The sequence below is a fragment of the Balaenoptera ricei genome, chromosome 4 (assembly GCF_028023285.1).
Source record: "Balaenoptera ricei isolate mBalRic1 chromosome 4, mBalRic1.hap2, whole genome shotgun sequence".
NCBI classification, from domain to species: Eukaryota; Metazoa; Chordata; class Mammalia; order Artiodactyla; family Balaenopteridae; genus Balaenoptera; species Balaenoptera ricei.
The window spans coordinates 66,610,405-66,622,856 of NC_082642.1; positions in this window are offsets into that span (position 1 = coordinate 66,610,405).

The window sequence follows — 12,452 nt, forward strand, 5'->3', positions numbered from 1 at the left end:
ATTCAGTATCTTAGAGCACAATATTTTTTTGCCAACTAATCAGACGCATTCTATTTTTATATTTTTGACAACTGTATTTAGCAAGTAGATTCAAAACCTATTTGAAACTCATTTGGGGGAAGATTTTTTAATTGAATAAAAAATCTCTATTTCCAAGCTTTTTAAGGTGGGCAGATAGGAGAATTTTTATAGATGACACATATTTTCCAAAGAAAATCAGTTACGAAGGAAGCACTTCCAAAGGTCTGCTGTCATTATGCCCTTCGCCATGGCCCAAGTTTCCTTCAAAAGCAGAAACTCTCCCACTTGTTATTAAAGCGACACTTCTATTATGAAGAGAGTATTAATTTTAAATTCTGTTTTACTGTCACAGAATTGATAGACACTTGTTGTCATAGAAAAGACAGAGTGTGGAACACTAATGTTTTTGGAAAATAAAGTGTTTCATTCCTTTAACGTACTCAGCCATGATAAAACCAGCAACCTTGTCTGCAATACAAAATATTTACATCATTACTCATCATCTCTACCAAGAAAAGTGAATAGTTTGCGATAGTCTAAAGGTCTGATTTTTATACCATTATCTATGTCAGTAGATATAGTATCTATATCTATAGTAATTTGTACACTTTTAGCTTCACCTTATTTGCTGCAAGAACTTCTTGCCTCTGAATGATGCTATGAATAAATTTATTTTAAAGCTGTCTGCATTTTTATCCCAGAATCCAAATTTTATTCCAGCCAAAGCAACTCTTCCATCAGTGGTGACATTGTCACAATTTTTCCATAAAACATGGTTTTTGTTATGGAATTCATATATGCTGATAAGATATTTTGTCCTTCAGTACATCTTTCCTTTATTCGGTAGCTTTCAGCCCTATAAGAGCAACACATCCTTTTTATTGTTGTAACATCCTCTTTATTATCTTGAAGTGGAATTAATTCATAATTTCACAAAATACAAATATGTATTGAAAATAAAGGAGAAATAAGAGAAAGTAAATGATAAAAAAGTAGAATATCTCTCAACATGTAAAATTCTGAAACAAACCACACTGGAAGACATAATAAGAGGGATAGATGTTTTTATTCCCTATAATGAATATATGTCTTTTAAGACAAATTTCCTCCTAATTATTGTCTACATCATTGTTTCTCAAACTTCAATGTGCATACAAGTCACGCGTGGCTTGTGTTAAAATGTGGATTCTGATTTCACATGTCTGGAGTGGGCATTTCTAGCAAGCTTGTGATTCTAAAGTTGCTGATCTACCTAAAGCTGGACACTTTGAGTAGAGAGGGTCAACACATTTCTTTATATTGATATTTGAATGTGACAGTTAAATTGTCAGCTGATAAAGGTGTTGCCACGAGTGACTTAATTTTCCAAATACCTTCAGATCAATTCAGGTCAGGTTTTGCTGCCAAGTGAGTTAGGAACAATCTGTTCGTGATTGTTGAATAAACAAGAGTTGTTTGTGAACAACTCTTAGCAAAGTTCCAAAGAACAATTTTCCCTCAATGTACACTAGTTACATTCTCCAAAAATGCACTCTATATGAAAAAGTATACTAACAATATTATGAACTTATACGTAAAACAGAGTTGGTTCTAGGCTCAGATACTCAGCAGAGTTTTTTACTTACATGAGTGTCCAATGAGACCTTTGGAGGTTGTGGGGGATCAGGGACAATTGTTCAGTGTACAAGACCATTCCATGAATAACAGATCTCTAGCATTGCTGGCCTCCACTTACTAAATGCCCGTAAGTGCCCGCCAGTCACTGTGTTGGTCAAAAATACACCCCATTTCCAAAATGTTCCAGTGGGACAGTATAACCTCTGCTGTTTGCCACTGCTTAAGTGAAACAGAAAAATTACTTCTAGTATTTAATTAAAGCAGAAACCAACATAAGCCCAGACACTGTAGAAATATTCATTCTTTCCTCCAACTGTATAGAAAGGCTCCCATGCTGAAAAACTTGTTCTAACACTTGTTTCTTAAATTCTTCCACAATATGATTTATGCATCTTCCACAATTATTTGCTGATGTTTGGTTGCCATATTTTTTTCCTCACATTATTCTAATTAATTTTACTTGAAGAAAAACTTGAGGAAGGATGCCTGTGTCTACCAAAATATTTTATTGACTTAATTCCCTTCTTATTTTTAAAAATAAAAATAACTTAAAATGTAATATTTTCTCCCTGCTCTGCAGGGAATTGTAAGAGTAGTTATTTCCTCTGAGTTGTACAGTTTAATATTTGCTCTTAGAGTAAGTCAATTATATTTCAATAAAAATTTTTAAAAATTAAATTAAAAATATAAATATACATTTAGCCAAAATAAATTTGCTCTTAGAAATTCTGATTTGCAGGCACTAAACAGAAATAAATCCTAAACAGAGTGTGTCTTACATTACTCTTTTGGTTGGTCACTATAAAATGATTTCTACAGACTTGAACCCTATGAAAATATATTGATTAATATATAACATATACAGGAACTTCCCTGGTGGTCCAGTGGTTAAGAATCCACCTTCCAATGCAGGGGACATGGGTTCGATCCCTGGTCAGTGAGCTAAGATCCCACATGTGGGGTGGGGGTGGACAACTAAGCCCGTGGGTTCTAGAGCCCGTGCACCACAACTAGAGAGAAGCCCACACGCTGCAAGGAAAGATCCTACGTGCCACAGCTAAGACCCAACGCAGCCAAATAAATAAATAAATATTTAAACATACATATATATATATATATGACATACACAAACTAAGGAATCTTTTCTCATAACTTTATTTACAAATCCAGAACTTAACAAATCTGTTAGGCTAGCACTTAAGAAAGATTGACTTTTTTTGTTGTTTTTTTAATACTTATTATTTATTTATTTTGGCTGCTCCGGGTCTTAGTTTCGGCATGCGGGATCTTCCTTGCAGCATGTGGGATCTTTTTTTGCGGACTTCTTAGTTGCACCATGCGGGCTTCTTAGTTGTAGCATGCAGACTCTTAGTTGCGACATGCATGCGGGATCTAGTTCCCTGACCATGGATCAAACCCAGGCCACCTGCATTGGGAGTGCAGAGTCTCACCCACTGGACCACCAGGGAAGTCCCAAGAAAGACTGACTTTTGTAATGAATATTGAAACGAAGTTGAGGTTCAATAGCTGTAAATGAGGAATATGTTACTTTCTTTTTTATCCCCTTTGGATTTTGTTTTCATGCAATTTAGCTAACTGTAGACCAATTGCCGCGTATGAATAGTAAGCAATGTAATTTTATAGTTTTACACAAATTACATGTGTATCACCAAAATTTTGTATATACACATTGAAGACAAAATGAACGAGTTAAAATCTGTTCAAAGAAATAGAGGAATAGAAGGGCTAAATCTTGAGTTTTCTAAATTGAGAAATCATACACTTGAAGGAAGTAGATGAGCCAAAAGGAGGGGATGAGGAAAAAAGAAGACAAAGATTTAAAAAGTGACAATTGTTTTAGGAATAAAGCACATAGATGGCATAGGGTTTTCCTGTCACAGATGACGGAACTGTGGCCCACAGGCAAGGCAGAATGGCGACATCTCTGCAGTTCTCGTTCTGGTAAAATGATGTCGCCATTTGTGGAAAACAAACTTCCACAATTTCTTTGCAATAAAAGAAATCTGCTCTTCAGGATTTAATTTTGACCCACAGGAAGAACTGGTTGGTAACATAAGAATGAGGAAAATCTTGACAGAAAATGTCTAGTGTCTATTTTTTTCAATTTTTAAAATTATGAAATACATGTAACATCAAATTTACCATCTTAACTATTTTTAAGTGTACAGTTCAGTGGCATTAAATACATTCATGTGGTTGTGCAACCACCACCGCCATCCATACAAATAACTCTTTTCATCTTGCAAACCTGAAAATCTACACCTATTAAACAATAACTCTCCTTTCTTTCCTTCCCCCAGCCTCTGGCAACCACCATTTCATTTTCTGACTTCATGATTTTTGACTGCTCTACGTACTTTATATAAGTGGAATCACACAGCATTTTGTCTTTTTGTGTTTGGCTTATTTCACTTAGCATAATGTTCTTTAGGTTCATCCATATTGTAACATATTGCAGAATTTCCTTCCTATTTAAGACGGAATAATATTCCACTGTATGTATATACCACATTTTGCTTATCCATTCATTAGTCAATGGACCCTTGGATTGCTCCACATTTTAGCTATTGTGAATAATGCTGCTGTGAACATGGCTGTACAAATATCTCTTCGAGACCCTTTTTCCCATTCTCTTGGGTATATACTCAGAAGTGGAATTTCTAGATCATATGATAATTCTGTTTTTAATTTTTTGAGGAAATCATAATGTTTTCCACAGTGGCTATACTATTTTACATTCCCACCAACAGTGCACAGGGTTTCAGTCTCTCCACATCCTCACCAACACTTGTTATTTTCTGTTTTTTCGAAAGTAGCCATCCTAATGGTTGTGGGTTGCTATCTGGTTGTAGTTTTGTTTTGCATTTCCCTAATGATTAGTGATGTTGAGCATCTTTCCATGTGCTTATTGGCCATCTGTATATCTTCTTTGGAGAAACGTTTGTTGAAGTTCTTTGTTTATGTTTGAATTGGGTTTGTTGTTTTTGTTGTTGTTGTGGAGTTTTAGAAGTCTTCTCTATAGTCTGGATATTATTCCCTGATCAAATATATAATTTTCAAATAATTTCTCCCAAAAGAAATAATTTTCTTTTGACATTGTTCATGTATAGAAATGCAGCTTATTTTTTTATGCTAAAAAGGTACATTTTATTTTTTTTAATTTTTATTTTATATTGGGCTATAGTTGATTTAAAATGTTGTGTTAGTTTCAGATGTACAGCAAAGTGATTCAATTATACATACACATATGTCTATTCTTTTTCAAACTCTTTTCCCATTGTTATTACAGAATATTGAGCAAAAGGACCTATACAGCAGGTCCTTGTTTGTTATCTATTTAAAATATAGTAGTATGTATACGTCAATCCCAAATTCCCAATTTATCCCTCCTCCCACCCTGCCTTTCCCCTTTGGGAACCATAAGTTTGTTTTCTATGTCTGTGAGTCTGTTTCTGTTTTATAAATAAGTTCATTTGTATCATTTTTTTTAGATTCGTCATATAAGTGATGTCATATGATATTTGTCTTTCTCTGTCTGACTTACTTCTTAGTATGATAATCTCCAGGTCAACCCATGTTGCTGCAGATGGGAAATGCAACTTATTTTTGTGTGTTGACTTTGTACCCTATAACTTTGGTAAATATACTTATTAGTTCTAACAACTATTTTGTGGAGTCTTTAGGGTTTTCTACACGCAAGATTATATCATCTGCAAACAGAGATAATTTTACTTCTTCCTTTCCAACTTGTATGCCTTTTATTTCTTTTTCTTACCCAATTGCTCTGGCTAAAATTTCCAGTACTGTGTTAAATAGAAGTGGTGAAAGTGGGCATCCTTGCCTTGTTCCTAATCTTAGAGGAAAAGCTTTCAGTCTTTCACCATTGTGTATGATGTTTGCTGTTTCATATATGAAACATAGCTTTTCATATACAGCTGACACTTGAACAACATGGGCTTCAACCGTGTGGGTCCACCTATACACACATTTTTTTCCAGTAAATACATACTATGATACTACACGATTCACAGTTGGTTGAATCCATGTGTGCAGAACTGCGGATGCAGAGGGTCAACTGTAAAGTTATGCACAGATTTTCAACTGTGCAGGGGTTTGGTGCCCCTAACCCCCTTGCTGTTCAAGAGTCAAGTGTATAGTTTTTTTTTGTTGAGGTAATTTCCTTCTATTCCTATGTTGTTGTGTTTTTATGATGAAAGGGTGTCGAATTATGTCAAATGTCTTTCTGCATCAGTTGAGATGATTAAGTTGGGTTTTTCCCTTATTTTATTGATGTAGTGTATTACATTGATCAATTTTTATATGTTGAACAATCCTTGCATTCCAGGAATAAATCCCACTTGGTCATGGTGTATAATCTTTTTAATATGCTGTTGAATTCTGTTTGCTAGTATTTTGTTAAAGATTTTTGCATAAATGTTCATATGGGATATTGGTCTGTAGTTTTCTTTTCTTGTAATGCCTTTGTCTGGCTTTGGTATCAGATTTATGCTGGCCTCATAGAATGAGTTAGGAAGTGTTTCCTCTTCTTCAGTTTTCTGGAAAAGTTTGGGAAGGATTGGTATTAGCTCTTTAAATGTTTGGTAGAATTCACCAGTGAAGCCATCAGGTCCAGGACTTTTCTTTTTGGGGAGATTTTTGATTACTGATTCAATCTCCTTATTAGTCTTGGGTCTATTCAGATTTTCTATTTCTTCCTTATTTACTCTTGGTAGGTTTTGTGTTTCTAGGAATTTGTCCATTTCATCTAGGTTATCCAATTTTTTGACATGCAATTGTTCTTAGTGCTCTCTTATCTCTGTAGAATCGATAGTAATGTCCCCACTTTCATCTCTAATTAGGTAATTTGAGTCTTCCTCTTTTTTTCTTAATCCAGCTAAAGTTTTGTCAATTTTGTTGATCTTTTCAAAGAAGCAACAATTAGTTTCATTGATTTTATCTATTGTTCTTTTATTCTCTACTTCACTTATCTCTGCTCTAATCTTTATTTCTCTCCTTCTGCTGGCTTTGGGTTTATTTTGTTATTTACTATTTCCTTAGATTTTAAAGTTATGTTGTTGATTTGAGATCAGAAATTGTCTATTTTTTTCTTAGCATTTACAGTAGCCAAAAATGAGAACCCTGAGCCTACTCACACACAAACTCTAAACATTAGAAAAGCAGATTTCAAAAAATATTTAGAGAAATTTTGACATGATTGCATAGCAAGAGACTCTTCAAGGAATGTTCCTGGAGTTTCCTAGCCCTCTAAAGCACAGAAAAGATAGAAAGAGGGAACCAAAATCAAAAGAGTAAGAATTTTGTGAAAAGGGCTCAAGCTTTGATTAAGTGGACACTCATGACAAATACTAAGTTGAACTTTAAAAGATTATTTTATAGGGACTTCCCTGGTGGCACAGTGGTTAAGAATCCTCCTGCCAATGCAGGGGACACAGGTTCGATCCCTGGTCCGGGAAGATCCCACATGCCATGGAACAACTAAGCCCGTGCGCCACAACTACTGAGCCTGCACTCTAGAGCCCGTGAGCCACAACCACTGAGCCCATGCGCCACAGCTACTGACCCTGCATGCTGCAACTACTGAAACCCACGTGCCTAGAGCTTATGCTCCACAACAAGAGAAGCCACCGCAATGAGAAGCCCGCGCACACTGCAACGAAGGGTAGTCCCCGCTCGCCGCAACTAGAGAAAGCCTGTGCACAACAACGAAGACCCAATGCAGCCAAAAAAAAAAAAAAAAGACTATTTTATAAAGCAATGGTTGGAACAAGAAATAGGAGGAAGAAGAGATGAAGCCATTAGAGATGCAAAAAGCAAGCAGAAGTATTTAGTTTTCATTTTAGCCTGTCTTTATCAAATGGAGTAACTTTCAAGCTAAAAAATTGAGAAGAACCACAAGGGTTAAGGCTAAGATAAGTGAAGAATCAGATAGGATGAGAACTCTTAGCTCCTCTTAAGTTTTGGTTTCTAAACACAGATGCTTGACATTCCAATTCACTAGAAACACTGTAGATGCAATTGCAGAATCTGTGCTTGATAACATTTGCAGAGTCAGGGAGAAGATGAAAATCACCAGAACACTGGAAAACAAAAACTGATATCCAAGTTTTCAGCAAGAAAGAAAATGTAACTCAGCAAAGAAAGTGTGCCTTGGCATACTGATTGTACTTGATATTATAGATTTGGGTCCCACCTAAGTCCACTACTTCCTCTTAACCATTTTAGAATATCTGCAACTGGCCCATACAAATAATATTTCTACTAGTTTAACAAATATTTATTAAGGGCTGCCTTTTATTTTTAACCTTGTAACTTTTGCATGTAATCCATACACATAAACAGGAGGACCACAAACATTTTTAAACTGCGGATGAAATCATTTCAAAGAGTTGTTGTCAAAAAGAGGGATAAGTTTTTATTATCTGAAGATGTTTCCCCAATCCCACAGTGGCCTCCTTCCAGCAGGCTGCACTGAATAGAGTAGCATTACAGGAGTGCAAGACACATGGTATTGTTCTGTGAGTATTTCAGGATGAGAAGTTTGTTTAGAGGGCAACAGAGCACCGTAAGGAGGCCCCAGAGGTAGGTTTAGTGTTGGAGCTAATGAGGCAAAAAGGATAAAACACAGCACACGAGAGTATGAATGACCAGTACATTTGCACTTGGGGAGCTGGCCAAGGGTACAGGAAAGATGGGCAGGGTTGGAGTTAATTGGCTTGAAGTGTTAATAGCTCTCTTGCGTAAAGTTATTTCCATGCAGGTGCAAACTGTTGCTCCTGGTGGTATCTTAGGCCTGTGGGTGCTAGCAGATGGTAGCGGACTTTGTCATATGTTTCAAATGTTACAAGAACAAAATTGATCAAGGTGTGAATATGCCTAGTCAACTTCCTTACCTTTGTGAGTTGTAATTAAGAGAATGAGTAGGAAGGAACTAGGCAGGAGAGGTAGATATAAAGGAAGAGAGGACTCAGGCAGAGAGGCTAAGCTATCTACAAAATAAAGATCTAGGAGACAGTGGGGAAGAGAGAGGAAGAAAATTTGTGTGGGAAATGGAGTAGAGGGAAAGTGTCAGAGCATGGAGCCAAGAGGATCTGGTGTGGCTGCGTGAAAGGGCCTGAGCTCTGTGTTGCTGGGGGTATGAATTGGAACCCTTTTTATGGTCTTTGTGATATATAAATATCAGAAATCTTCTAAAATTACTCTTTGTTGTTGTTGGACTGTAATTCGTTAACGATGACTGTGTGAACTGAGTTACATAAAACCCTAAGATTTATTAGGGTTTCACAATTTTGATGAAAAGGTTACTGAAGTGGGAATTCCAGAGGTAGTGAAGGGGAAGACATAGTTAGACCTATATATAATTTTTTACTCCATGCAGGACTTAATAAGACTCTTCAGTGACTTCAGGGCAATGGACCTCTAAAGAGATGATTTCCCAATATTTGAGAAAAGGGTTTGCTTGTAATTGGGGGGCACATAAAAGAAGACAAACAGAAAAATGAGCTACGCAAACTGTCAGTTTGCAAAAGAAACTTAAAGATGGCAAATAAATGAATGAAAAAATATTTAACCTCGCTGGACGTTTTAAAATATAAAAATAAAGCACAGTAAGATATCGGAGCTTGTGTGCACCTGAGGAGGAAAAACTCAGCGCTCTAACTCGATGCTGTTTGAGCAGATGTTGAGCTGCCAAGTGATGGGAGGGCTGAGGGCATCGGGACTCAGAACGGTAGGGAGGTTGGCCTTCAGGGGTGGAGTCTTGGAAGGGTGGGTGAGAAGGACTTCAGTAGATTTCTAGCTGTGGGGATGGTAGCAGCACCTCAGTTTGGCAGAGACCAGGTAGCTGCAATGGCAGAGCCTTGGGTTGACAAATACCCAGAGCTATATAGGTGTAAGTGTATAGTACAGCTATAGATAAATACACGTGTATGATGATATATGTATACACGTTGAAGGGGGTTTTTCTGGAGGGCAGTTGGCAACGGTTTTACTTGGGCCTCAAATTCATTTTACTTGGACCTCAAATTCAGATAGGGCTTTGAGCTGATGAAAGCTGAGTTACCTGTTCCTCCAATATCATTTGGGCCATTGAAGAGAGGGCTGTGTCACGTGTGAAAAAGCCTTGGCCACAGAGGGGTATAACTTGCAAGACAATTGACTGGCCACTACTGACTGGTGGCTTCCACTGGGCATCAGCGAGAACACCTGGGCACTGACTTGGCACCCAGGTGGCTCCCTGGTGTAGATGACCGGCTGGGGCCATGTTCTCTTGAACTCTGGCTGCTCCTGACTATGATAAGTCCAAGTCTACACCTCAGTCTTCCTTGACTTCCTCTGACCTGTTTCAAGAATAATCACTCTACAAGTATGCACGCAGACATTTCTGTTTTAGATTTAGTCTTGCAGCATTTGATCTTAAAGGTCAAAATTCTCTTACCCTTTTTTTTTCCAGGTTTTGTTGTACCCATATACTCTTAAAGTGCCAGGTGACTATTATCCAGTTACTTGATCTGGGGGATGGGAAGGCACAGAGTGAACGTCAGAGGGGATTGAATAAGGTGTGTGCATGGAGAGGAGGGAGAGAGAGGAGTGGAGACGGAAGGAGCAAGCTGACAGGAAGTTACCAAACTGTTTACAGTGGTAGGTGGTGAGATTCCATATGGCTTTGTTTTCTTCTTTATGCATTTATTTTAAAACCCTGTTTACAAAGAGCCTCTTATTACTTTTATAAACAGAAAACTACTCATGAATATTATTTTGCTCAGATGAGGAAGCTCAGATGAGCCAGCAAGGGTTTCCTAGGAATTAGTTCTCATAAACAAGCCTGATGTAATATTTGGCTAGAGCTACTGGTAAATTAGGAGAATACATATACATGGTATTTCTGATTATTTTATTATGTGGAACCAAAACTGACTGAATAATCACTCCCCAAAAGTGTTTCTAATAATGTGTGATTACCAGCCTGGAACAAGGCCTTTAGCAGATTGCCACAGGATTCCAGGTAGCTCCATCTAATAAAGTAGATGGTAGTAACAAATTTGTCTTTATTAAGTTTGCAGCTGGAAACTGAGGGAAAATATCAGAATCAAGATTCACACTGGGCTTCCCTGGTGGCGCAGTGGTTGAGAATCTGCCTGCCAATGCAGGGGACACGGGTTCGAGCCCTGGTCTGGGAAGATCCCACATGCCGCGGAGCAACTGGGCCCGTGAGCCACAACTACTGGGCCTGTGCGTCTGGAGCCTGTGCTCCGCAACGAGAGAGGCCGCGATAGTGAGAGGCCCGCGCACCGTGATGAAGAGTGGCCCCCGCTCGCCGCAACTAGAGAAAGCCCTCGCACAGAAACGAAGACCCAACACAGCCATAAATAAATAAATAAATAAATAGATAAATAAATAAATAAATTTTTTTAATAAAATATAAAAAATAAAATTTACATTAAAAAGAAACAGGTGAAATTAATTTTAAAAAAAGGATTCACACTGATTTCAATAGAATAGGAGAGTGGGTGAACATTACCAAGAAATTAAGGAGCGATAAGTGTCCAGTTTGACAAATCAGTGCCATATATATGGCATGGGAGATGCCTGAAGAGTTGGTACAGTAACACACCTGAGAGCTTCAGCTGACTGCAAGCTCAGTAAGAACTAAGAGTGCTGCCTGCCTGGCCCAAAGCTACCATGATGTTAGGCAGTGTTAATAAAAATGTCACATGTGGAACAGGTAGACAATATTCCCTCATTCTCTAATTAGATGACAACCCTTATTACTTGTATATTTGTGCCCTAATTGGCCCAGTTCTGTTGAATGGGGGAGGGTGGGGGAAGAAGAGATGTTCCTCATCCCAGAGAATTTGGGAGACATTCTTCAGTGCCAGGTGAGCAATGCTATGACTGCTGGTGTCTTTGAAGTTCACACACTTCTTCAGACCCAATACTTAGATCAGCTAAAGACTAAATACTTTATGCAATTTCCCTAACTTGCAATTTCCTCCTCTCTGAGAGTATTGGTGAAAAAATATTGCATAAGGACTTTCAAAAATCGTTAGCACTAAGCTTATTTCTGAAGTCCAGGCCACAGTTGAATTTAAAATTGATGGATAGGGATTTCCCTGGCGGTCCAGTGGTTAAGACTTCACCTTCCAATGCAGAGGGTGCAGGTTCAATCCCTGGTCAGGGAGCTAAGATCCTACATGCCTCAGGGCTGAAAAAGCAAAACATAAAACAGAAGCAATATTGTAACAAATTCAATAAAGAGTTTAAAAATGGTCCACATTAAAAAAAAATCTTAAAAAAAAAAAGATTGATGAATAGAAGAAGTTTTTCTCCTTTCATTTACTAAAACCATAAACTTAGAGTTGGTCCTAGGCAGAGAAGGTGTTTTTTGCAATGACATCTCCTATAAGAGGAGCTTATTGGCTGGCTTGATTAATATCGATTGTCTGTTTGCAAATAGTCTTTAAGCTGGCATCTAGATATGCCCTGATTTATTCATCTTGTTATGAAATTTGCAGTGTATTTAGCTATGAATAATTATAACCAAGTAGATAATAAACTTCTTACAGACAGGAAACATGTACCTTTTAGAATTTTCATTTCCAGTCCTTTTCTTTCATCCTTTTAAAATTTCTTTCTTTCTTCTTTTCCTTCTTTCCTCCTCCCTCCCTCCCCCCACTTCCTTCCTTCCTTCCTCTTCCCACCCTCCCTCCATCCCTTTCCTCCCATCTTTCTGTAGTGTCAAATAGTGCTAAGCACCAAGCAGTTGGTGACTGACA